The following is a 26,365-nucleotide window of genomic DNA, read 5'->3' on the forward strand; positions in this document are numbered from 1 at the left end:
TTCAATGAAATCCATAGAAATATCAGTCCAAATCCGTGTAGGGATGGGCAATGGTTCGAGCAAGCCAGGAAGGAGGGTCGTTTCACCCTTGTGGCGTTGGCAAGTATCACATTCAGCCACCATCTGTTGAATCGTCTGTTTCATTCCTTTCCAAAAGAAGTTTCTCCTTGCTCGCTCATAAGTTTTGAGGAAGCCGGAGTGCCCTGCTGAAGGAGAAGCATGGAGTTCATAAAAAATAGCCTGATGTAGAGCTGGGTTCTGAGGAAGCACTAGCCGACCCTTGTATCGAAGAGAAGCACCATCCCAAGAGTAATGTGGTATAGCAGAAGGATTATTGGCTAGCTGGTGAATGATTTGAGATAAAGAAGAGTCACTATCATAGCCCTGCTGAACAGACGCTAACCAATTGGGAATGGGCTTAGAAATAGCGAAAAGGGAAGCTTGATTATCAAATGTGCGAGAAAGAGCATCTGCCACAATATTCTCCTTACCCTTCTTGTAGGTGATCTCATAATCATACCCCATGAGTTTGCTGACCCATTTCTGTTGTGTAGGAGAGGATACCCGTTGTTCCAGGAAGTATTTCAGACTTTGGTGATCGGTTCTGATGCAAAAATGACTCCCTAAGAGGTATGGCCGCCATTTCTGTACAGCATGCAAAATAGCCATCATTTCTTTTTCATAAGTAGAGAGGGCTAGATTCTTACCAGAGAGGGCTTTGCTAGTGAACGCAATAGGATGGTCATCTTGCAGGAGAACAGCACCCAATCCATTGCCGCAAGCATCACTCTCAATAGTGAAGGGTTTGGAAAAATCTGGCATCGCGAGAACAGGTGTACTGCACATAGCCTGTTTCAGTTGTTCAAATGCAGTCTCAGCAACAGGGGTCCAGGAGAAGGCATCCTTTTTTAACAGAGCTGTCAATGGTGCTGCAATTTTCCCGTAATCTTTGACAAACTTGCGGTAGTAGCCAGTCAACCCCAAAAAACCCCGAAGGCTCTTGAGAGTTTTAGGATGCGGCCAAGTTTTCATGGCATCTATTTTTGTAGGATCCACCCGCACTCCATGGTGTGCAACAATATGCCCGAGATACTCCACTTCCTCCTGGCCAAACACACATTTAGATAGTTTTGCACAGAGTTGATGATCAGAGAGAAGTTGCAAGACAAGCTCCAGATGATGGAGATGCTCAGCCCAAGTTTTGCTATATATGAGGATATCATCAAAGAAGACCAGAATGAATTTCCGGAGGTATGGTCGAAATATGTTATTCATCACTGCCTGAAATGTTGAAGGAGCATTCGTGAGGCCAAAGGGCATGACTAAAAATTCATAGTGACCATCATGTGTGCGGAAGGCAGTTTTAGGTATATCCTCCTCATTAACCCGAATTTGATGATACCCAGAACGAAGATCTAACTTGGAGAAAAAATGAGCCCCATGAAGTTCATCAAGAAGTTCATCAACAACTGGAATGGGAAACTTGTCCTTTATAGTGAGATGATTAAGTGCTCGGAAATCAATGCAGAGTCGCCATGACCCATCTTTTTTGCGAACAAGCAGAACTGGAGAAGAAAAGGAACTGGTACTAGGGCGAATAATACCTTGCTTCAGTAAGTCACGGACAAGTATCTCGATTTCGGTCTTCTGATGAAATGGGTAGCGGTAGGGCCTGATGTTGGGCGGAACACTGCCAGGAAGGAGCTGAATACGGTGGTCCTCTGGACGAGAAGGAGGTAATCCCACAGGTTCAGCAAATATACCAGAATACTTGTCCAAAATGTGTTGGAGATCGGCAGGAGTGCTAGAGACTGCTGATGGCTGCATCTGAATGGAATGGAGCTGAGCGATGACACCATGTGAATTCTTCTTAAGAAGTTTTTCCATACGGTGTGAACTGATGATGCTGAGAGACCCTGGTTGTAAGCCTTTCAAAGTGTGTTGGTGCCCCTCGGCTGAAAACTGCATCCAAAGTTCAGCAAAATCCCAGAGAATGGGGCCAAGAGTGCGTAACCATTGGGCACCCAAAACCACATCACAGCCACCTAAGGGTAAGGCAAACATGTCAGAGCGCATGTTATAATCTCCAATAGAGAGACGCACATTGCGACATTTCCCTTTACAAGGTAAAGTGCCCCCATTGGCAATCATGACTTCAAAGCTAGAGCAGGGATGGATAAAGCAATCAGCCTGTTTGGCTATGCGTGGATCAATGAAGTTATGAGTGCTACCAGAATCAATGAGTATAGTAAGAGGGATCTTCTTGAAGAAACCCTGGACCCGCATGGTTTGTGGAGTAGTGACTCCTGCCAAAGCATGGACAGATATCTCTGGTGGAGCTTCTGGGGAAGGAGGTTCAGGCTGGTGAGGCTCAACCTCAGCATCCACTGTTTCCTGAGCATCTACATATTCTTCCAGTTCCGGTGGAGAATCCACATCCAAGAGATAGAGCTTTTGCTGAACACATCTATGGCCCCGAGACCATTTCTCATCACAATTATAACAAAGCCCTTTGTCTCGCCTAACTCGCATCTCTGTTTCAGACAAGTGCTTGATCGGAGTAGTTCTGGGAGCTGGTATGACTGGAGGGTTGTGAGAACCTGTATTTCTGAATGGAACAAAATTAGATCTGGAGCGTTGTAGAGCACTAATCTTGTCTTCCGCTAACTTAGCCAACCCAAGGGCTTCCATCATTGTAGTAGGTCGAAACATTTTGACTTCTGAGCGAAGTGCATCCTTCAGACCACTGACAAAACAACTACGGAAGAATTCATCAGACAAGCCCTCTGTGTGATTAGCTAATTTTTCAAACTCTGTCTGGTATTCTCTTACAGTGCCTGTTTGACGCAGTTTAGTGAGTGCTCCTGTGAAATCATCAAAGGAACTAGGGCCAAAGCGCTTCAAAATGAGGGTGCACAATTCGCTCCACGTTGGGCCTACATTAGCCTTGATGTACCAACGGAACCATTGAAGAGCTTCATGTTCCAAATGAAAAGATGCAAGGGAGACTTTGTGGTTATCCAAAGTATTATGCAAGCTGAAATACTGCTCTGCCCTATAGATCCATCCAGTCGGATCAGAACCATCGAAGCGTGGAAAATCAAGCTTTGGTCCACGGAAATTGCCAGAAGAGGACCCAGTATCTCCTGAATGGTTTCGGCTCATGGCTGACTGCTGAAAGTTAAGACCCAGAATTTTGTCATCCAGATCTTGAAGTCTGGTTTTGAGGGATGCAATTTCCTCTTCCATGATTTTTGCTCCTGTACGCGTAACAACCATAAAACAAGGTTTTTTTTTTTTTTTTTTTTTTTTTTTTGAAATGGGTAGAAGATGAGAAACAAAAACTTTTTTAGTTACGACAAACTTGGATTTGGGTAAAACTCATATAGGAAATGGGTGTTCGACGGGTGGTGGGAGACTATCTGGGGACAAGGGAAAAAGAAAAATGAGGGTTTCAAGGGTAGGGAGGCGAAATGAGGCGAACAGTCCAAGAGGGATAAGGGAGCAAAATGAGGAATTGAATCTTGTGGCTCAGTTTGGTGGCGATTGGATGAGAGGTGAAAAAGATAGGGCAAACCCTAAAATTAGATAAATGAGGGTGTTAGGGCTTTGATATGTAAAATTTGGGGTTGGGTCGCCAAGGAAGGAAGTATGCGAAATGATATTGCAGACGTTCTGCGGAAGTATGAGCAGAAACAGAAAGCAAACAAGGAAGCTACGACTAAAAAACAGAAAAAATTTTACTCTTTTTTTTTTTTTTTTTTTTTTTTTTTCTGAATAGTCGACTTAAAAAAAATTCACTCACAAACAGAACAACTGAAAAGAGTTATTGCAATAACAAGAGATATTAGAAGTGAGAGGAACCTGAAGGCCACGACAGAAAAAAATTTGATGTAATTTCCACCCAGCGAGCCCAAGAGAGTGCTCTGATACCAGATGAGAAGAACCTCCTTATAGCAATATCGTGAGAATAGTAAACGAGAGGAAGGGGTTAGTGGATGAGGAGGCGAACAGAGATGTGGGAGATTTTAGCTCGAATTTGGAAGGTTACCCTGGTTGCAAGGGTGAATCTGGTAAGGAGGAGATAGATAAAAGCAATGATAAAAATACTGTGTCGAGTAATGCTAGTGAAGAGGATACCAATCAGAGTGAACAATCCCTAGGAGTGAGGGATGAAGAAGAAGTAATGGAGAAGGGAAAGGAGGAACTCTTTAATAAGAATGCTGAAAATGTGAAGGAAGGCATAAGGAATGAGAAGAATGAGTCTATGGGTAAGGAAGATATGGGAGATGATAAGGATGATTATGCTGGTAGAGATACAAGGCTTTCTTTCCTACATACTGCAAACTTAAAGGTAGACTCTTCCCTTCAAACTGACTCCTAGGTGTATAACAAATTAATGAACTTGAAAAGAAAAGTCACAACAATGGAGCAGAACCAAGAAACTAATTGCATAAAGACCATCCAGTTGGCAATTCAGGTTGGTAATATACCAGACAAACTAAAGGAATATGAAAACAAGCTCTAGTTATCGATCAAAGAAAGTTGTAATAATATGGAGTAGGTTACTTCTAGCATTTGTGTAGCTTCTGCTAGCTTAGGGAAGAGAACTAATGAAGAAATCATATCTCTGGGTGGTCCATGTAAATGAACCAGATAGAGCTCTAGGAAAAAAGTAGCTGAGGGCATCGTGGGATCTATAGTTAATACCATCCAAAGTACTATGGACGCTAGAAAAGAGGTGGTCCAAATGATCAAAGAACTATAATAGCAGTTTTTCTATGTTTCTGGTTTTTGGTCTCTATCTTGGTAGTTGTTCTAGTTTGTAGTCAATTTTTTAGGTTTTTAATCTAGTTTTTTTATTTTAAAACTAGGTTCTAGGTCCTTTTAAAACTTGGTCTTGTTTTTTGATTTTATCTTGTGATTTTAGGTCCTTGTAAAAATTGAATTTGAATCTTTTAAAATGGTAGGTTTCAAGTTCTTGTAAAACTTGGTGGAACTTAATGGTTTATCTTTTGTTTTCTTGTTAAGGGTTTTAGGTCCCCTTCAAAACCTATTTTTACCTTTATCTAAAACAATCTTTTATGCAAGCCAAATGTGTTCCCCAATGCTCTCGATATCACACACTTTCCAATTTTTAATTCTATATTATTAGTTTGTCTTTTTTATCAGTGAGAATCCAAATTCTGAATTAACTATTGGCCAAATTTGCCTTTCTACCAAAATCACCCTATTTGAATTTAAATGATAAACGACCACTTTCCATTCTTTTTAAATATTTGAATACCATGGAAATATGAAATAATTAAATTGGGGGCTTTTAATATTTTCATATCTTGTTTAGTTTTCTTTCGGGGCTCCTACAATTTTGCACACCATCAAATCTTGCATAGATCTACAGCGGGCACTTTCCTGCTTCTTCAATGTGAATGACCTTTACATAAAGCAAGAATATACCTCGCTACCATGTGCCATATAGGTCTCATTTCTTGCAGGTCACCTTTTTTACCATGATTATATGCTAATATGAGTTGGAATACGGCTAAGTTTCTATTGGAAAACACTTTCCCACATTCTATCTTTTGTTAGACTTTTTGACAATGGAAGCAAGTGATATTGTGACATATGGATTGGTGGGTCTATCCTTCTTTATTGGCTGCTAGCACTAAAAGTGGGGCCAATTGGATGCCAGGTTTTCTTAAGGTGGGTGTTGAGTAGTTTGTGGGCCTAAAAGTATTAATAGGGTAGGCGTAGTAATGAAAAAAAAATTCATTGATCATCGATCTTTCATAGATCGATGATTAGTGCTTTCTTGCATCATGGAATTGCTAAAACTTTAGACATTGCAGGGAAGTGCCTGCAGGTTACATGTCTTTGTGGGTTGGAGGAGGTACCATTGCAGTTAACATTGGCAATCGGGTTGACACTTTTCATTGACTACCATGGTTAAGTTTGAGGGTGGTATGGTTACTTAAAAGTGATATGCTCAAATGAGTGGAGAATTTGTGGGGTGACAAAAAGAAATAAGACTATTGGCCCACGTGGCCCATCTTGGTTGCAAGATTCAGTTGACTAATTGACTGTTCTAGTTTATCGAGCCAACTAAGAGGAAGAAATGTTTTCTTGCATGATCCAATCTTCATAATCAATTCCAACCACTCTCCAATGAATGCCATGCCTAGTGAATGAAGGAAAACACTCGACCACCTCTAGTTTTATCCATCTATGTGGTTAGAGTGAATTAATGGTGTTGTTCTATCTTCTCAAGGCTTTGTTTTGGAAAAATATTAGATTTCATTATATTTGAATCTATGTCAAGGTCAATTTTTTTGTAGAACTCTATGATTATTCTCTGAGCATTTAAGATAGTTGTTGTGGAGTAACTTGATTAGAAATATCTTAGTTATGATTGAACTATAAAGGAAAATTTTGTAATCTTTGTAAGGGTTGATCTTGTTAGTTTGTGGTGAATGATCAAGGAAGTACTAGACATACTTAATAAATTCTTTGGGGTTTGGGGTAGCACCTAGAAAAAACAAATTGGGTTGTGGCAGACGTTGTGGTTGATGTATGGCTAACATATTGTGGACATATTGCAACCTTAAAGTGGCATAAAAATACTTGTATAAAAGGGCCTAGGGTTAGGGATTATTTCATTGTGGTGATGCAAAATTGGTTCTTGTGGCAGTATTGAGTTGTAAGGGATTACAAATTATAATCAAGTTGTAATCACTAGATTGTAATAATATCAAACTTTCTATTTGGTGGACATAGCCTAGGGATTGAGTGCACCACTTTAAATCTTGTTGTCTTGTGTTCTTTTCTATGTGATCTATTATTTTCTATTATTGGTTATATTTGCATGTAATTGTTATTTCTATCTAAGGTTTAATCCTAACAAGTGGTATCAAAGTTAGGTTGTTTTTCACTTATCCTATGTAGGAAAGTCTCACGGTTGAGTGGGCGTGATGGAAGACAAGGGTAAGCTAAGGGTTGATAGGTTTAAGGGTAGAACTTTCAGTTATGGAAGATGCAAATGAAAGACTATCTTAATCAAAATGATTAATGGAAGCCGTTGGAAGGCAAAATGAAGAATCAAGGATCTATGTCAAATTATATGTTTTACAATTTTTAAAATTTATTTAAATAAATAATTTGTTCTTGAGAAATATATTAGTATAAAATTATGATTTAGTAAAATTAATATTCAAAATATTTTAACAAGAATTAAAAATGTAGTAGTAGATGAGTTCAACGTTGTTTTTAGATTTGATCTTGTAAGATTTTAAATCTTTATATAAGTATTGCAATCTATGAACTATCATCATCATGTTGAAGAGTAGTAGATAGATTTTCGATCAACTAATTATATAGTATGGGTCATGTGAACTATTATCATGATGTTAAATAAAAGTAGATGAGATTTATATCAATTATAGCTCCTACAAACTATTATTAAGATTTTCAACAAAAGTAGAAGAATTTTGAATCAACTAATTATATGCTATAGGTCCTATGAACTATTATTGTACTACTAAATAAAAGTAGATGGATTTGAGATTAGCTAATTGTACTATTATAGGTTTTATCAACTAATATCATGATATTAAATAGTAGTAGAATAATTTAGATAAGCTCATTATACATCATGAAGCAATTTAAATCTTATACTTTAAGGAAACTCTTTAATAAAAATAGGAGTTGTTTTTTTAAGAAATAGAAAATTGATTTGAAACCAATCCATTATATAGTTTATCAAACATCCAAGTTTAGATAAATAAACATAGATACACATGTACAATTATAATTAATTTATATATTTATAATGCATGATACATTAATTTTTATTAATGAGTAGTAATCTTTTTAATAGATAGATCATTTTTAATATATAAAATTTTAGATTATACTATTTTTCATGTTATATTGATTGATCAATATTATTGTATTGTTGTTATGCATCTTTTGAGAATAGACATATGGGAAAATAATTTTTTATTGCTTGATAATAAAAGAAAGTTTAAAATTATAGGTATCATTTAGCTATGTATTTTTAAAGAACAAAATTTATGAAAAAACAATTCTTAAAAACTTTGTTAGAATAGAAACTACATGGTCTCTACCTTGTCTTGTGATGTATGTAAGAAGTAGGTCCTAGGCCTTGATATAATCTCTTGTGTCATGCTTTTTTGGGCAATACATTGATCCAAGCATTCTATGCTGATTCTCCAAATCTTTCTTAGCAATTGATGTCTTTTCTACCTCATCTTCAAATTTTTTTGTGTCACTTTAAGATGTCCAAACTTATAAAATAGCATATCTATGCCAATTTTTAAAATAGATATTTGACTAATAGCATAATATAAAGTAGATCTTTCTTTCTACTTGGTTTTGTTATCATTCCCCCTACACAACATGCAGTGGATTCACAACAATAAAATAAGCTTCTCTAACTATGGACAAGATGGGCCAGCCAATGATAACATACAATCAACCTACTGCGTTTAATTGTCATACAAATAAGCAAGAAGAACATAAGTGCATATCAGAAATGACCTTTTAAGTTGTTTTAGGACCATAAAATGCATTTTTTTATGTAAAAGAACATTAAATGTGTTACACATTCTTTTGAAACCTTTGGACACGAGTTTCCTACGAAAGAGCATGGTTTCTCTAGCATATGGAGCAACCATATGGGCTACTATTCTATCTCCTATTTTTTCCTCTAATGGGACCCCAAATACATGGATCCAAGGGGTTTCTAGATTTCTCTATCGATATATATTAAGAGAAGAAAATAAATCTAGCCTTTATGGATTCATCATAAATCATACTATGATCATCTATAAGGAAAGGCCTCTAACTTAAATCTTTCTCAGTTCTTCTAGAACTTAAAATTTGCCTTCTTTATTAACAAATGATTATATTGTAAAACCCTCTTAGCAATATCATAATTTTACTTTCTATGGAAAAATTGTCCTCATTATCAATGATTACGTTCTTGTAATTCAATTGACATGTATTTTCTTCTCCTTTGCATAGGTTGCTAGGATCCTTTTATTTTCAAGAATTCATTTCTTTTCTTTAGTTTCTTCTATGCTATTACTTTAAAAGATTTTGTTGATCTTGATGGAGCCTACACTTTTACAAAATTAGAGCTCCCATCTTAGCACAATGATTCAAATTATAACAAAAATTGGATATTAAGCATGGAGAAAACATCAAATGTAGAAATGATTCATGAAGTTCATGATGCAGGTAAGAAACTACATGGTCTCTACCTTGTCTTGTGATGTATGTAAGAAGTAGGTCTTAGGCCTTGATCTAATCTCTAAAATTTTGTTCAAATTTTCTCAAATTTATAAATTTCAACCTTATATTAAAATAGATTAGAAAAGTTCAATTAGATCTATCAACTAAGTCTGAAAGATTAATACACATTTAAATGAAATGATGCATCAAGAAATATAGATTTTATATTTAAGAATGTCTTTTAATTTTTATAAATTTTATTCTAGTTATAAATCTCAATTTTAATGTTTATAAAAATATGAAGAAAATAAAAAACAATATTTCATGAAATGTTGTCTAATTTCTCCTTAATATTTGAAGTTAGGTTTTATTATTAAATTTTTAAATCAAAGATTAGAAAATTATATAAGTAATATTAAGAAGATATAAGTTTTTTGTTAAAAGAAATTAAATGCGTAGAATTATGTCAATAAGAAAGAATCAAACAAATCTTCTTCTCTTTCAAATACCAATTTATTGCTATATATGCATAGCTTAATTCTTGTCATTTTGATACTGATCATTTTTTATCCTTACATTATAGATATCAGAAAAAAATTAACTATGGATGCTCAACAAAATAATTCTGAGAACACTATCACAAGCTCACTTCTTCCAAACGACTTGGTGCAATCAAGCCAAATTGTTCAAACTTATTTGGATAGATTGGGAACAATCATTTCTGAGTCTTGTAAAAAAATTACAGATGGAATTCATAATGCGAGCTTTCATGTTCGAGGTGTCCAAGATTCTCAAATCTTTTAGATGGGACAATATACAAAGGAAATTCATGACGCATGGAAGAAATCATTTGGGTTCTTTGAATTTATGAAAGACATCTGCTATGATGAAGAGCACATGGATGGCGAAAATAACCTTTTTCTCACTGATGAATTCCACATGTTTTTGCATCACTATAATGGAATCTAGGAGTCATATTATTTGACATTATCATTTTTTTTTATTAATTTCTTTGTTCGACTTATCAATTTTGATGAACGTATGTTATTTTTCCTTTGTCTTAAATAAATTTAGTATTATACATACAAGACTATTTGGTATTTAGTATATTTGTAGATATTATCTACACAAAAAAGTTCCTCCTATATGTATTTGTGAATTGTTAAACTATTAATTAGAAATGAATAAATATCTATCTTATCTAAAGTGCAATGCCACTAAATTAATGTGATATTTTAAACCAATTTTATAAAAAATAATTTACTAAATCTACTATTTTTTTAATGTTTGGTTACAAATTTATAAATCAAGTATGAATTTCCAATCGGATCAAGAAAGAAGACAATACCAAATGGAGCAACAAAGAGCATACCAGAGAGAGTATCGTAGATGATGACAAGAACAAATGACACAAGCTGAAAGAGAAGAAGAAAGAAGAAGGAAAAATGAAGTCCGACAACTAAATTATGCTAGAAGAAGGGTAGGATTGCTAATACAAGAATTGGAATTACGAAATAGGGATAAAATTACTCGTCAACAAACATCCGATGAAGTGTCTCATTTTGAAACACAAGGGAGACATGAAGTTGATTTTGAATCAAGTGAGAGGTACAATCAAGCATTACTTGTATTTGTGGAATTGAGTCACCAGAATGAAAATTCAAGAACAATAGAGCGTGTTCCTGAAACACCTCATCCTACAAGCCAAAATAGGATAAATTTAGGTGGATAAGGCAACAGAGAAAATATACAAAACCCAACTATATTTCTTAAGGATAATTTCTATAGATCTCCAACTGGATAGCTTGAAAATGCCACAGATGTGTTATATTTGTCAGGAATGCTATCTACGAATGAAAGTGGTCCATACATCAGAAGGTCCAGTATGCAATAGATGTTGACAAGAAAAGGGAAACAATTGTGTTCTTCAAGGCTGTGATCAATCGGTCGCCTTCCGCAGGCAATTTCTAGTGTAACTGCCCAAAAGCTGTACACGTCAGCTTCTGGACTGGTTTTCTCTCTTATGTAGCACTCTAGAGCAACATACCCCCGCGTGCCCACCACCATGGTCGTATGGGAATCCTCCTAGTCATGTTCCATCAGTCTCGCCAAACCAAAATCACCCAACTTGGCATTGAAATCAGAATCCAACATTACGTTGCTTGCCTTCACATCTCGATGAATGACACGCTGGTCCTACTCTTCATGGAGATAAACAAGAGCAGAGGCAATGTCACAGGCGATACTATATCTTCGGCTCCAATCAAGCGTATCCTCTTGTTCCCCAAAAATGTGTTTATCCTGATTCCCATTTGGAGAGTACTCGTAGACCAGAAGTAACTCTCACTTTTTGTGGCACCATCCTAAAAGCCGCACAAGATTACGATGTCTCAACCTACTGATTGTTTGAACTTCGGAGACATACTCCTTTCTTCCTTGTCTCGATCCTTGAGCTATTCTTTTCACAGCCAGCGCGTCCCCTGTGCCGGGCAGGATTCCTTTGTAAACGCTGCCGAAGCCGCCTTATCCAAGCTTTTCTTTCTCGCAGAAATTTCTTGTCGCGACACTGAGCTCGGCGTAGGAAAAGCTTCGGGGGCCATGAGAACAACATTCGTCTAGCTCTGGATCGCTCTCTTCCCTAGCCTTACCTTCTCTTCTCCTTTTTCTGAAATACTTCCACCAGCAAACAACTATGAAGCCACATAGGACCACAACAACGAAGAACACGCATATCAAATAAACTTTCACAGAAAATCTATTTGCATTGCCATTTCTAAGTAATTCACCAGTGAAGATTAACGCCAAGATTGCTGCTGCTCAGAAATAGAAAATTCCAGTTCCACCACTGTTCACAACAATTAAAATTAGAACTTTCATGCATAGTTGTTAGATTGCATGGTTGTCGGCATTTTTTTAGTAATTTCTAATTTGATGGTTAATAATGCATGCAATCATGCTGAAGATGCCATATAGAACTTGAGATTAGGTAGTAGTTTTAATTAGTTATTTTCTATATAAGTATACCAGCAGTGGTATTAAATGTAATGGTTTTTTGGAATAGTATAATCTGTAATAAAAAAAGGTTGTTTTGATTCTGCTCTAAAAAATAGAGCGTACTCTGTTTCTTCATTGTTGGAGGGTTGTTTATTTTGCTTGTTTATCATCTTTGCTTTTATAGATTGGATTGTGCAGGTGTTCATATTCTACATTTGGTATCAGAGCTGAAGGTGTTTGGAAGACAACAGCATGGCAAACAATTTGCAAATCCCAGAGTTTGATGGAGTTGATTACCAATATTGGTCAATCAAGATGAAGACTTTTTTGATTGGGAAAGATTTTTGGGAGATCGTTGAATCCGGATATGAAGAGCCTGCAGATTGGAATACTCTCCAACCTAATGACAGGAGATTGAAGAAAGAAGCTGAGAAGAAGAATGCAATGGCATTGTTTCACATTCAGATGGCTCTTGATAAGAGCTTGTTTCCCCGAATTGCTGATGCACAGACAACAAAAGAGGCTTGGAAGACTCTAAAAGATGCTTACCATGGAAATGAACAGATCAAGGTTGTGAAGCTACAATCATTGAAAAGAGAATATGAGAATTTGAAGATGAAGGAGACAGAGAGTGTGGGAGATTTTTGTGTGAGAGTGAAAGATGTGACTAATAAAATGGCCACTTTGGGTGAATCTATTGCTCAAGAGCAAATAATACAAAAGGTATTGAGATCTCTAACCCCAAGATGGAATATTTTAGTAATTGCCATAGAAGAAAGCAAAAATTTAGCTACCATGGAGTATGATGAATTGGTTGGATCTCTTATATCACATGAAGATAGAATAAGGGACACATCTACCAGTGTTAATGAGAAGGCTTTTGCTTCCCAAATGCAAATTTCAAAGAACGATGGTGCTAGCAGCAGTAGTAACAACAACAAAGTCTCGGGAAGGGGCCAAAATCAGAATTTTTCAAGAGGATCTAGAGGAAGAGGAGGTGCTCAAGGAGGAAGAGGTAGAGGCAGATTTAATAAAAAGAACATCCAATGCTATCATTGCAATAAGTATGGACATTTTGAGAGAGAGTGTAGACTAAAATCAGGTAACAATAATGCAAATTATGCCCAACAAGATGAGAATCCTTCCTCGGGTAATTTATTTTTGTGTTATGGGAAAGGTGAAAGTAATGTGAATGATGTTTGGTATTTAGATTCTGGATGCTCTAACCATATGTCTGGTAACAAAGAAATATTTTCAAAGCTTGATGATAGTTACAGATCCAATATTACCCTTGGTAATAACAATACTGTGGATGTTGCGGCCAAAGGAGCCATGGATGTTCAGACAAAGGAAGGTATGAAAAGTGTTCAAGATATTTATTATACTCCCAAGTTGAAGCATAATTTATTGAGTGTTGGGCAGCTATGTGAGAAGAATTATAGAGTGGTATTTGAGAACATGCAATGTACTATCTATGATAAGAGTCAAAAAAATAAAGTGATTACAGTTGTTCCTATGACAAAGAATAGGATGTTTTCTTTGAAGTTTAGTCAAAATGACAATCAGATTGTCAATATGGCTTATGAGGATAAAAGTTGGTTGTGGCATCTCAAGTATGGCCATTTAAATTTCAATAGTTTGAAGAATCTAACATCAAATGCATTAGTTCTTGGATTGCCTAAGGTTGAAGAGCATAAACAGATTTGTGAAGGGTGTGCAAAAGGGAAACATTCAAGGGAATCATTTCCAAAAGGCAATGCATGGAGGGCCCAATACCCACTTCAACTTATTCATTCAGATATTTGTGGTCCAATGCAAACACAAAGCTTGGGTAAGTCATCATATTTCATTACTTGTATAGATGATTACTCACACATGTGTTGGGTATATTTTTTGAAGACTAAGGATGAAGCCTTTGATACATTCAAGAGTTTTAAAGCTCGTGTAGAGAATGAGAAAGGGAACACAATCAGATGTTTGAGAACAGATCGAGGAGGAGAATTTTGCTCAAACAATTTTCAGAATTTTTGTGAGAGGAATGGCATCAAAAGACAACTCACAACTGCATACACACCCCAACAGAATGGAGTGGCTGAAAGGAAGAATCGTACTGTGGTAGAAATGGCAAGGAGCATGTTACAAACCAAGGGTTTGAACAATTCTTATTGGGTTGATTCAGTTGCTACAGCCGTATATATTCTCAACAGGAGTCCTACAAGTGCCCTACACAAGATGACTCCATATGAAGCATGGTATGAGAAAAAGCCTAACGTAAATCATTTTAAAGTTTTTGGTTGTTTGGCTTATGTTCGCATCCCTGATCAGAATAGGCAAAAGCTAGATGCTAAAAGTGAATCATGTATTTTTGTGGGCTATAGTGAGGAAAGAAAAGCTTATATATTATTCAATCCTATTACTAATAAGATTTTTGTTTCAAGAGATGTGATTTTTGATGAAGGGGGAGTTTATGGTCATCAAAAACAACTTGTTGGAAAGCCAAAATCAGTTTTGGGTGATGATGATATTGCTGATAATGATAATGAGCAGCCAGCTAATGGTTCTATTTCAAGATCACCAAGCCCACCAAGAAACCCCTCACCAATCCCAAGAGCAAGTCCATCCTCAAGTCCTCCAAGGAAGGTAAGAAGATTGAGTGATATCTATGAGAGGTGTCAAAATCAAGCACATGAAGAAGATCCAATAGGTGAGACAGTAAATTTTGCATTACTTGCTAAAGCTGATTTTGAGCCATCATGTTTTGAAGATGCATGCGCTAATGAGGTTTGGATGGAAGCAATGAATGAAGAGATGGATTCCATTGATAGGAATGAAACATGGGAGCTTGTAGATCTTCCACATAAGAAGAAGAAGATTGGCACAAAATGGCTCTATAAGACCAAGTATAATAGTGATGGGAGTGTTGAAAGACACAAGGCAAGATTGGTTGCTAAAGGTTTCACTCAAAGGTATGGCATTGATTATGAAGAAACTTTTGCACCAGTAGCAAGACAAGAAACTATTAGGATGCTAATCTCTCTTGCAACTCAAAAGAAATGGAGTATTCATCACATGGATGTGAAAAGTGCCTTCTTGAATGGGTACTTAGAAGAAGAGGTATATGTGGGACAGCCACAAGGTTTTGAGATTCAAGGCAAAGAAGATTATGTCTACAAGTTGAAGAAGGCTTTGTATGGCCTCAAGCAAGCACCACGTGCATGGTATGCAAGAATTGATGGATATTTTCAGCAGAATGGCTTTCAAAGAAGTAAGAGTGAACCTACCCTTTACTACAAACAAGAAGGTAATGATATTCTCATTGTGAGTTTGTATGTTGATGATTTGTTATATATGGGTAGTAGTTCAAAGATGAAAGATGAATTTAAAGTTGCTATGATGAATGAGTTTGAGATGAAAGATTTAGGCCTCATGAAGTACTTTCTTGGCATGGAGGTTTATCAAAGTAAAGATGAAATTTTTATTTGTCAAGAAAAATATGCAAAAGATATGTTGAAGAAATTTGATATGGCAGATTGTAAACCTCTTTCCACTCCAATTGCTCATGGAGTTACATTATGTAGAGACGATGGTGCTAAAATTGTTGATGAGACATTATACAGGAGCATTGTGTGGAGTTTGATGTTTCTAACTCACACAAGGCCTGATATTGCTTATTCAGTTTCATTGGTTTCAAGGTATATGACAAATCCATCAGAGGAACATATGAAGGCAGCCAAGAGAATTTTGAGGTATGTGAAAAGTACGGTAGATTTTGGCATTCACTATTCTTCTAATAAGTTTGAGCTTGTTGGCTTTAGTGATTCAGATTGGGGAGGTTGTTTGGATGACCGAAAATCTACATCTAGTAATTGTTTTTCTTTGGGTTCTGGTTTAATTACATGGAGTTCAAAGAAGCAAAGTATGGTTTCTCTCTCTTCTACAGAAGCGGAATATGTTGCGGTCACTTCAGCTAGCACACAAGCTTTATGGCTTAGAAAGCTTCTTGAAGAAATTGGAGAGATACAGGTTCAGCCTACTGTGATTTTTTGTGACAACATAAGTGCTATTAAATTGGCCAAGAATCTGGTTCATCACAGCAGGACCAAACACTTTGATTTGAAACAACATTTCATTAGAGATTTGGTACAAAATAAAGTGGTTGAGCTGAAGTACATCAGCACAAAGGAGCAAATTGCAGACATCTTCACAAAGGCAGTTGCAAAAGATCAATTTTTGGTACTCAGAGATCGAATTGTCAGTCCTCTCAGCATCAAGGGGGAGTATGAAGATTAACGCCAAGATTGCTGCTGCTCGAAAATAGAAAATTCCAGTTCCACCACTGTTCACAACAATTAAAATTAGAACTTTCATGCATAGTTGTTAGATTGCATGGTTGTCGGCAGTTTTTTAGTAATTTCTAATTTGATGGTTAATAATGCATGCAATCATGCTGAAGATGCCATATAGAACTTGAGATTAGGTAGTAGTTTTAATTAGTTATTTTCTATATAAGTATACCAGCAGTGGTATTAAATGTAATGGTTTTTTGGAATAGTATAATCTGTAATAAAAAAAAGTTGTTTTGATTCTGCTCTAAAAATAGAGCGTACTTTGTTTCTTCATTGTTGGAGGGTTGTTTATTTTGCTTGTTTATCATCTTTTCTATTATAGATTGGATTGTGTAGGTGTTCATATTCTACAACCAGGAGGTCCGACTTCCCACGAATATTTAGAAGTAAAATTCCAAACTTTTAAGGTGTGCGTCTCTGTGTACTCTCCAATGGCAGCCGAGAAGCCAATCTTGATGTACTCTGGTAAACAGTTGCTCAGATCTATTGTGTGGTTAAATAGAGGGATTTTGGGTTTAGAAGAATTATACCAGAGAAAGAAGTGCAGAACCTTTTCTACACCATCATAATCCACCCAGGCATCCCATGTCGCGTTTGTGAGACTTTGGTCTGTAGAGCGATTGAATAGACTAGATGTATTGAGCGGAAAAATCAACTTCGAAAAAATGCTATTGACATTGATCCCAACATGATTGTCATCAAGATCCCAATCGTTGTTGTATGTATCAAACTCCACAGCAACCATCTGATAAGATGATTGTTTAAAGCTTTCCTCATTAAACAAGCCAAGAAATCCACCATAAGCGTCCTCTGGTGGTTCTAGTTCGAATGGTGCCATGAAGAGCGCAAGTCCATCTCCATGATTATCGTATATTTCGTTGTTCAGATCAATAGTGAATTGAAAGTAAGTTGAAAAATTGGCCAGAGCCCCAGTAGACCTATTCCATAGCGGAATACGGTCAGTATAATATGCCCAGTCGAAACTGTTCTTAAGGTTCCCTGATGCTTCATTTCATGTAAGCTGCAGGGCTCCTTGATTACTCTCTTGATATGTGGCATCATTTTTCCTTTCTATACCTGTTAGAGGAGGGAAGCTAAAAGTAACGTTTCCTGCATGCGATGATAATAGGAAAAGAGCAACACAGGTTAAGAAAAGGAAGGCCCGTGTAGGGTGAGTGAATTTATTCATCCTAATATGTGATTTAAAGGGTCTCTGAGGGTAATTTGTTAGCAATTATATTTTGTAGTGCCTTTCATAGGAAGAAGGCTATTGTAATTGTTCAGCCGATTCCATTTCGAGATAGGAACGAACACATAGGCCTCTCTCTTCATTATTATCTGACAGGATTAGGACCTGCCGATTGGTTAGTCGGGATGGACCTTTGATGGCCCGCAGATTTCATCGAGCTCTTTGTGGACGTAGGGATCAAAACCCAAGAAAACTCTTTCTGATATCAAGCAACGTATAATTCTTGGTGGAAATCCTTGTGGATATTCTAACGAAGTACAAACTAATTGTAAAATACATGGGCTTCTCGTTTGATATTCCATTTCAGTCTTTATGAAGGCAGGCGGGCATGGTGCACAAGACGGTGGATAGCATATAAGTCGAGTTGTTTCTACAAAATGTTAAATGCCTCGTTAGTTTGTTCTCTCTACATAACTAATTTTATGATTCGGCATTTCCTAGAAAACACATAGAAGTTAAGCATTTATTGTAGTTGGTCGAATGATACCATTTTGGCCTACCAACGATTTTGACATTATCATTCCCCCTACACAACATGCAGTGGATTCACAACAATAAAATAAGCTTCTCTAACTATGGACAAGATGGGCCAGCCAATGATAACATACAATCAACCTACTGTGTTTAATTGTCATACAAATAAGCAAGAAGAACATAAGTGCACATCAGAAATGACCTTTTAAGTTGTTTTAGGACCATAAAATGCATTTTTTTATGTAAAAGAACATTAAATGTTTTACACATTCTTTTGAAACCTTTGGACACGAGTTTCCTATGAAAGAGCATGGTTTTTCCAGCATATGGAGCAACCATATGGGCTACTATTCTATCTCCTATTTTTTCCTATAATGGGACCCCAAATACATGGATCCAAGGGGTTTCTAGATTTCTCTATCGATATATATTAAGAGAAGAAAAGAAATCTAGCCTTTATGGATTCATCATAAATCATACTATGATCATCTATAAGGAAAGGCCTCTAACTTAAATCTTTCTCAGTTTTTCTAGAATTTAAAATTTGCCTTCTTTATTAACAAATGATTATATTGTAAAACCCTCTTAGCAATATCATAATTTGACTTTCTATGGAAAAATTGTCCTCATTATCAATGATTAAGTTCTTGTAATTCAATTGACATGTATTTTCTTCTCCTTTGCATAGGTTGCTAGGATCATTTTACTTACAAGAATTCATTTCTTTTCTTTAGTTTTTCTATGCTATTACTTTAAAAGCTTTTGTTCATCTTGATGGAGCCTACTTTTTTACAAAATTAGAGCTCCCATCTTAGCACAATGATTCAAATTATAACAAAAATTGGACATTAAACATGGAAAAAACATCAAATATAGAAATGATTCATGAAGTTCATGATGCAGGTGCATCATAGGGACATCTTAAGAAGTCTAGGAATGGAATTGAAGATAATGCATACAGCATTGAACTTTAAATTGGATGAAATTTTACTTGTAGGTACTTGTGATAACATGTAAAATGAGGGAAGACTTGACAACAATCATGGCTATAGTGTTGTTCAAGATCGCATTGTTCTTGCAAATGTTAATGGAAGCTTAGGGGCATACCAATTTAGTTGTATTAATGAGGAAGGACAAATGGAATCAGTAGGACCTCTGATGGAAATTGTAATATCATAGAAACTAGAATTACACATATTGTAAATAAATATTATTTTCTATGTGTTAAGCTTTACAATCCCAGACAATAGGAGTATTTAACATGCTTGACTTGTAAGTATATGTGCACTCTTGTGAAGAGAAACAAGCCTGTATATGACATGTGGAGTCGAGAGGGCATGAAGAGGAAATCAAGAATAGTAGCAAAAACATATTCATAGGCTGGCAACAGTATAATAGTTCCATTTGATATTCCATTTTAGTCTTTGTGAAGGATGGTGGGCATGGTGCACAAGACGGTGGATACCATATAAGTGGAGTTGTTTCTACAAAACGTTAAATGCCTCATTAGTTTGTTCTCTCTAGATAACTAACTAATTTTATGATTTGGCATTTCCAAGAAAACACATAGAAGTTAAGCATTTCTTGCAGTTGATCGGATGATTCCATTTTGGCCTACCAACGAACAGATAGGCCTCTCTGTGTTGCGTTAAATTTTATTATTGTTTTGTGATGGATAAGCCCTGGGAAATTGCTAGTCATGATGAAACTTCGAAGAAACACATCGAGGTCTTCGTTGACGTTGACATATCATGAAGAGCATGCAAGAGAAATATTTTCGATGTCATTCGCTATGAAATTTTTTGTGGAATGCCTTTGGGCATTACTAAAGAAACACATCGACTACGTTGAAATTCTCGGCGGTTCTTGTTGCAATGTTCCGCAAGTTTAGTCTTTTCAAGGCGAATAGGCATGGCCCACAAAATGCTAGATATCATAAATGTCCAATTTTCCGTATAACATTGTGAGTTTGTTTTCTCTAATATTATGATCCAGAATTTTGTAGAAAACAAGAGCACTTAAAGGAGCTGAGGTCCCTCTCTTTTTATCAAAATAGAAGATGAATCTTTTTTTTAAAGATTAGGACATTGGGTGATCACTACAACATGAAGGGGGGTTTTAAGATAATATTGGAGATAATTTTTGAGTAAATTGTTGTAAATGGTGACAAAAAAAAAGTTGTGTATTGTCTTAAGTATTGTCTTTAAGTGAGTGTCTTAGACTATTGTCTTAGAAAGACAATAAGGAACAACACTATTATTGTGTCTTAGAGATGATTTTAGTATTTTCTTTATAGAAACGTCTTTAATCTCGCTTATTTTCTTCTTGAAAATAGTTAGCGAAAAGATGGTATCAAAATAATAAGTTCTATATATATATATATATATATTGCAGTGTAATTAATTAATTCATGTTAAGGCATGATGGATTTGAACCACCATCCCTTGCTTGTAATGCAGGGGCTCATCCATTCAGCTTTTGATAGTTTTAAAAAAACTAAACTCTAATTTAAAAACCTTTACAAGTATGTTCTCTACATGTGCTAACTTGAGGCTTTGGAAATGGGTATGCACATACAAAAACAGAGAAAGATTTTAGCTACAATTGATCTCATACACACGTACACCTAATGTGGAAGTAAACACAGGCATGACAAGTATTTTTCATCACCACATATGCCAAGAGTGAAAGCCTTTAAAAGTAACTAATTTATTCAATCAATTTTAGATTGTTGTCCAAGAAGACCATTAAACTCAAATTCTAAACACAAAAATACACATCAAGTAGAAGTTGAATTTTCATAGGGAAGATGATGGAAGAAAATTTTAAATAACTTAAAAACAAGCCAAATTGAGTGTAATAAAATAGGGGAGTGCATTGGAAATTAGGTAGGCTATTGTGACCAAGAAAGAGAAGTGGGGTTGTGAGGCAATGATAGGGAGATGTGAAGAGTAAGAAAATAGTGAAGAAGGGTGCAGTAAGGATGTAGGAAGAAAATAGCCATTATAATACAATTTTTTTGTTGCGAGTTGCATAAAATCTCACTGGATGCACAAGGCCTTCAAAGTAAGAGCAGTTTATACCGAATACTTGTTGGTTTAAGTCGAGCATTGTAATTCCTATTCGAAGGAGGATGCATCTAAATAGTTTTGACAAGCTATAAACACTAGTTTTAGGTTTTTGGATTTCTATCACAACAGTAGAATCCATTCAGTTGGATAGAGTAATTTTTATCCCACCTAGTGTGTATTTAGTTCTAGGAGTTGATGTTCCAGGCATAGTAGATAGATATAGTTATTAGCATGTGATAATTGTGGTCATAAAGAGACTGCACTTTCCCATTAAGGAATTCCCACACAAAATAATTTATACCCAATTGTAGTCAATCCATGAAAACAATTTGTAGTAAAGCATCTACTTAGATAGCTTTAGTTTAAATAATATAGAACAAAAAAAATCCATAATGAAACCTTGAAATATATTAACACCCACAACTTCAAGTTTGTGTACCTTAATAAAATCACTCTGATTCTAACATGTTTATTGAACCACCCATGTATATTGTCTAATTCATGAGCTCAAAAACTCTAGCCATTTTCTTGAATGTAAATCAAATAGTTTACACTTTTTATTACTTTATATATCCACCCAGCTCCACAATAGTTTATCCTAAGAGATCACCCAAGAAAATCAATTCAACTTATATTTTGTTGTAGTATAATCTAAAAACATACCACATTTATTTACTTTTACCTCTAACTCATAAGAAGAGCAATAGAATGGAGAGATTGTAGACTTAAGCAAGTTACTATAAGATCATCTATGCTTTTCAGTGAAATAAAAAAATCTAGAATAGGAAGGTTGATGAGCTCCTCAACAAAAAAAAAAGAATATAATATAGCTTGCATTCATGAAGCTACTAAAAATTTACCATGATAGAAGCACAAATGAGCCTCTTGGAATAGGAAAGGTTCATGCTGCAGAACACTAGGGATGAAACTACAGTTGTTTCACTAGCAACATCTAAGCTAGGATCCTGCCTATCAATTTTATATGTAGTTCTAATAGAATCCATATTCCCTAGCCTCTACAGACATTTATGGTCATTTTAGAGATCACTGGCTTGCATAATTTAAGGCAAGTCTCAATAATGTATATACCCACTTGTGATTCATGACTAAAAGCATTCACACAGTTTAAACTTTATACCTAAACAAATATAGTGCTTAGGTGAGCAGTAGTCTTGAGAAGATATTTTATGGCCCTTGCATATGGAAGTCTTTTCATTGGAGAGATCACTACCATGAATCTACCAAATTCCAAATAGCTCCAAGAGAGCATTGAGCTATTTAAGTTAAAATTGGGCATAGATTATTGAGCTAGAAGAGGAGACATTCTTGGGCACTAAGGCTTGACATAACTTTGAAAGTTGGTTGACGGGGTTAATGGGGTGTGATGGAAGGATTGTGATACTTAGACACTATTTTTTCTAGATAGATCAGAATAAACTTGGGTCAGTGCTATTTCTCATTGATTGGGAATGCCATGAGCAATATTTATCACATCTCTCCTTAAGGAATGATTGTCTCCCATGTAATGAGAAGCTCCATGGTGAAAATTGAATTATTCTATTTAAATAGAAATATATGAGAAAATAATAGACTCACTGAAAGAAATATTGGAAGATTAAGGACTCATTGGTTTTTCCTATATTCTAAAAAAAATTAAGTGGAAAGAAAATTTAAACTTATTTGCATAAGAAATGATGGCAAGTCAAGGTCCTCCCTAAATGATCTACACAAAGTTTACTTAGACCTTGTAAAGTCTCGTTGGCAACTATTAGTATTTAAACATTAAACAAAATTTCCCCTTTTTTTATTGATGAACCACTAGTTATGAAAATAAGAGGAAAGGTCAAAGAAGCATACAATGTGGTTTGAGATTTGTCTCATACTTTATTCATGTGATAATTCTATAAGAGGTTCTTCTTGCAACCACCTGTACCATGTGCTTCCCCTCAACATATTAAAGCCAAGTCAAGTAATGACCAAACTTTGTGTCAAGAGTTTGTCTTACCATTGGCTTGAACAATATGGTATTCATGCTCTCAATAATGATTATGACACAAAATGTGAATGGGATATAAGTAAAATGCATAAATGTTTTGTTGATCAAATGCTACAATCTATAGTAAAATACAAGCTCACCATGCTTAACTAACCAAGGTAGACTATTGTCTGGTATACAGATGTCTATCTAGTATGTAGAGTTAAGGCTTTCAAAATTCAGTAGTTGACCTTCCAACAAATGGTGCAAACATGCTACTACAGAATTTGTCTTCAACCAAGCTTTAAACTTGGATATCCAAATAAACAAAGCCATCATAGTAGCTAAAAATTAAAAAAACATGAAATTCAAGGAAGTAATTGCCATAGCTTGATTCAATACAACCAAAAATTTGCAAAAGAAGTAGTCATCAATAATTATATATAGTTACAAAACAATAAGAATTGATTTTAGATGGTTTGAGTGTTAAAGTAAATTTTTCCAGTTTCTCTTAGTTGACTGTATAGGTTATGCTAAGCATAACAAGGCTATCATGCTATATTTTTTTTCAATGTATTTGTACTCCAAGTTTAGAAAATATGAATTGTTGGATCTTAATTTAATTCCTAATCCAAGCTTGCTATTTTGGAAATGAGTGTTTGATTCAATTTTCTTTTAGAAAGTCTTCCATTGAACTTTCTTGTGTCATAACTTTGTGGACAATGTGTTGGTCTAGGTATTCTCTCTTGAAATATCTTGTGTCATGCTTTTTTGGGCAATACATTGATCCAAGCATTCTATGCTCATTCTCCAAATCTTTCTTAGCAATTGATGTATTTTCTACCTCATCTTCAGAATTTTTTGTGTCACTTTAAGATGTCCAAACTTATAAAATAGCATATCTATGCCAATTTTTAAAATAGATATTTGACTAATAGCATAATATAAAGTAGATCTTTCTTTCTACTTGGTTTTACTATCATTCCCTGTACACAACACATAGTGGATTCACAACAATAAAATAAGCTTCTCTAACTATGGACAAGATGGGCTAGCCAATGATAACATACAATCAACCTACTGTGTTTAACTGTCATACAAATAAGAAAAAAGAACATAAGTACATATCAGAAATGACCTATTAAGTTGTTTTAGGACCATAAAATGATTTTTTTAATGTAAAAGATCATTAAATGTTTTACACATTCTTTTGAAACCTTTGGACACGAGTTTCCTATGAAAGAGCATGGTTTTTCTAGCATATGGAGCAACCATATGCGCTACTATTCTATCTCCTATTTTTTCCTATAATGGGACCCCAAATACATGGATCCAAGGGGTTTCTAGATTTCTCTATCGATATATATTAAGAGAAGAAAAGAAATCTAGCCTTTATGGATTCATCATAAATCATAATATGATCATCTATAAGGAAAGGCCTCTAACTTAAATATTTCTCAGTTTTTCTAGAATTGAAAATTTGCCTTCTTTATTAACGAATGATTATATTGTAAAACCCTCTTAGCAATATCATAATTTGACTTTCTATGGAAAAATTGTCCTCATTATCAATGATTAAGTTCTTGTAATTCATTTGACATGTATTTTATTCTCCTTTGCACAGGTTGCTAGGATCCTTTTACTTACAAGAATTCATTTCTTTTCTTTAGTTTCTTCTATGCTATTACTTTAAAAGCTTTTGTTGATCTTGATGGAGCCTACTTTTTTACAAAATTAGAGCTCCCATCTTAGCACAATGATTCAGATTATAACAAAAATTGGACATTAAGCATGGCAAAAACATCAAATGTAGAAATGATTCATGAAGTCCATGATGCAGGTGCATCATAGGGACATCTTAAGAAGTCTAGGAATGGAATTGAAGATAATGCATACAGCATTGAACTTTAAATTGGATGAAATTTTACTTGTAGGTACTTGTGATAACATGTAAAATGAGGGAAGACTTGACAACAATCATGGCTATAGTGTTGTTCAAGATCGCATGGTTCTTGCAAATGTTAATGGAAGCTTAGGGGCATACCAATTTAGTTGTATTAATGAGGAAGGACAAATGGAATCAGTAGGACCTCTGATGGAAATTGTAATATCATAGAAACTAAAATTACACATATTGTAAATAAATATTATTTTCTATGTGTTAAGCTTTACAGTCTCAGACAATTGTTGTATTTAACATGCTTGACTTACTAATTTTATGATTTTGCATTCCCTAGAAAACACATAGAAGTTGGGCATTTTTAATGCAGTCGGTCGGGTGATTACATTTTGACATACCAACGAACACATAGGCCTCTTTGTGTTGCGTTAAATTTCATTACTGTTTTGTTATCGATAAGACCTAGGAAATTGTTAGTGATGATGAAACCTCGACGACACACAGGTTCCATCAAGGTCTTGGTTGAGATATGAAGAGTGTGCAAGAGAAATATTTTCAATGTCATCCGCTACGAAATTTATCATGGAATGCCTTTGGCCATTACGAACGAAAAACATTGAACAAGTTCAAACTCTCGGGGGTTCTTGCTGTGACATTCCACAAGTTCAGTGTTTTTTGAGGCAAATAGTCATGGTCCACAAATGCCAGATATCATAGACATCCATTTTTTCGTACAGAATTTTAATGCCTCACCATTTTGTTTTCTCTAAGAGGCATTAATTAAGCTGAGAGGCTTCTACAATGGGAGCACATTTTTTTGTAAAGAATCTAACATTTTGAAAAAATTTGATAGGTAGTTGAATAGTTATACCACGTCCTTTATTGAAATTCCATTCGGACTTGACCAGCAATTCTTAACACTGACACTTCCCATTACCTCATTAACCACACTGTATTTTTTGTTTGAACACTTCGATATTTCCAAACACTAAACACGCATCTTGCGAGTCTGTAATTGCAAATGTCAGGTCCAGTTGGGTCATCATCAAATAACAGTTTATTGCTGACAGTGTGAAGACACATTTAGACATTTCTAAATATATT

This window comes from Cupressus sempervirens, chromosome 5 (genome assembly GCF_028749045.1).
Source record: "Cupressus sempervirens isolate cs-2001-9-10 chromosome 5, ASM2874904v1, whole genome shotgun sequence".
In the NCBI taxonomy this organism is placed as follows: Eukaryota; Viridiplantae; Streptophyta; class Pinopsida; order Cupressales; family Cupressaceae; genus Cupressus; species Cupressus sempervirens.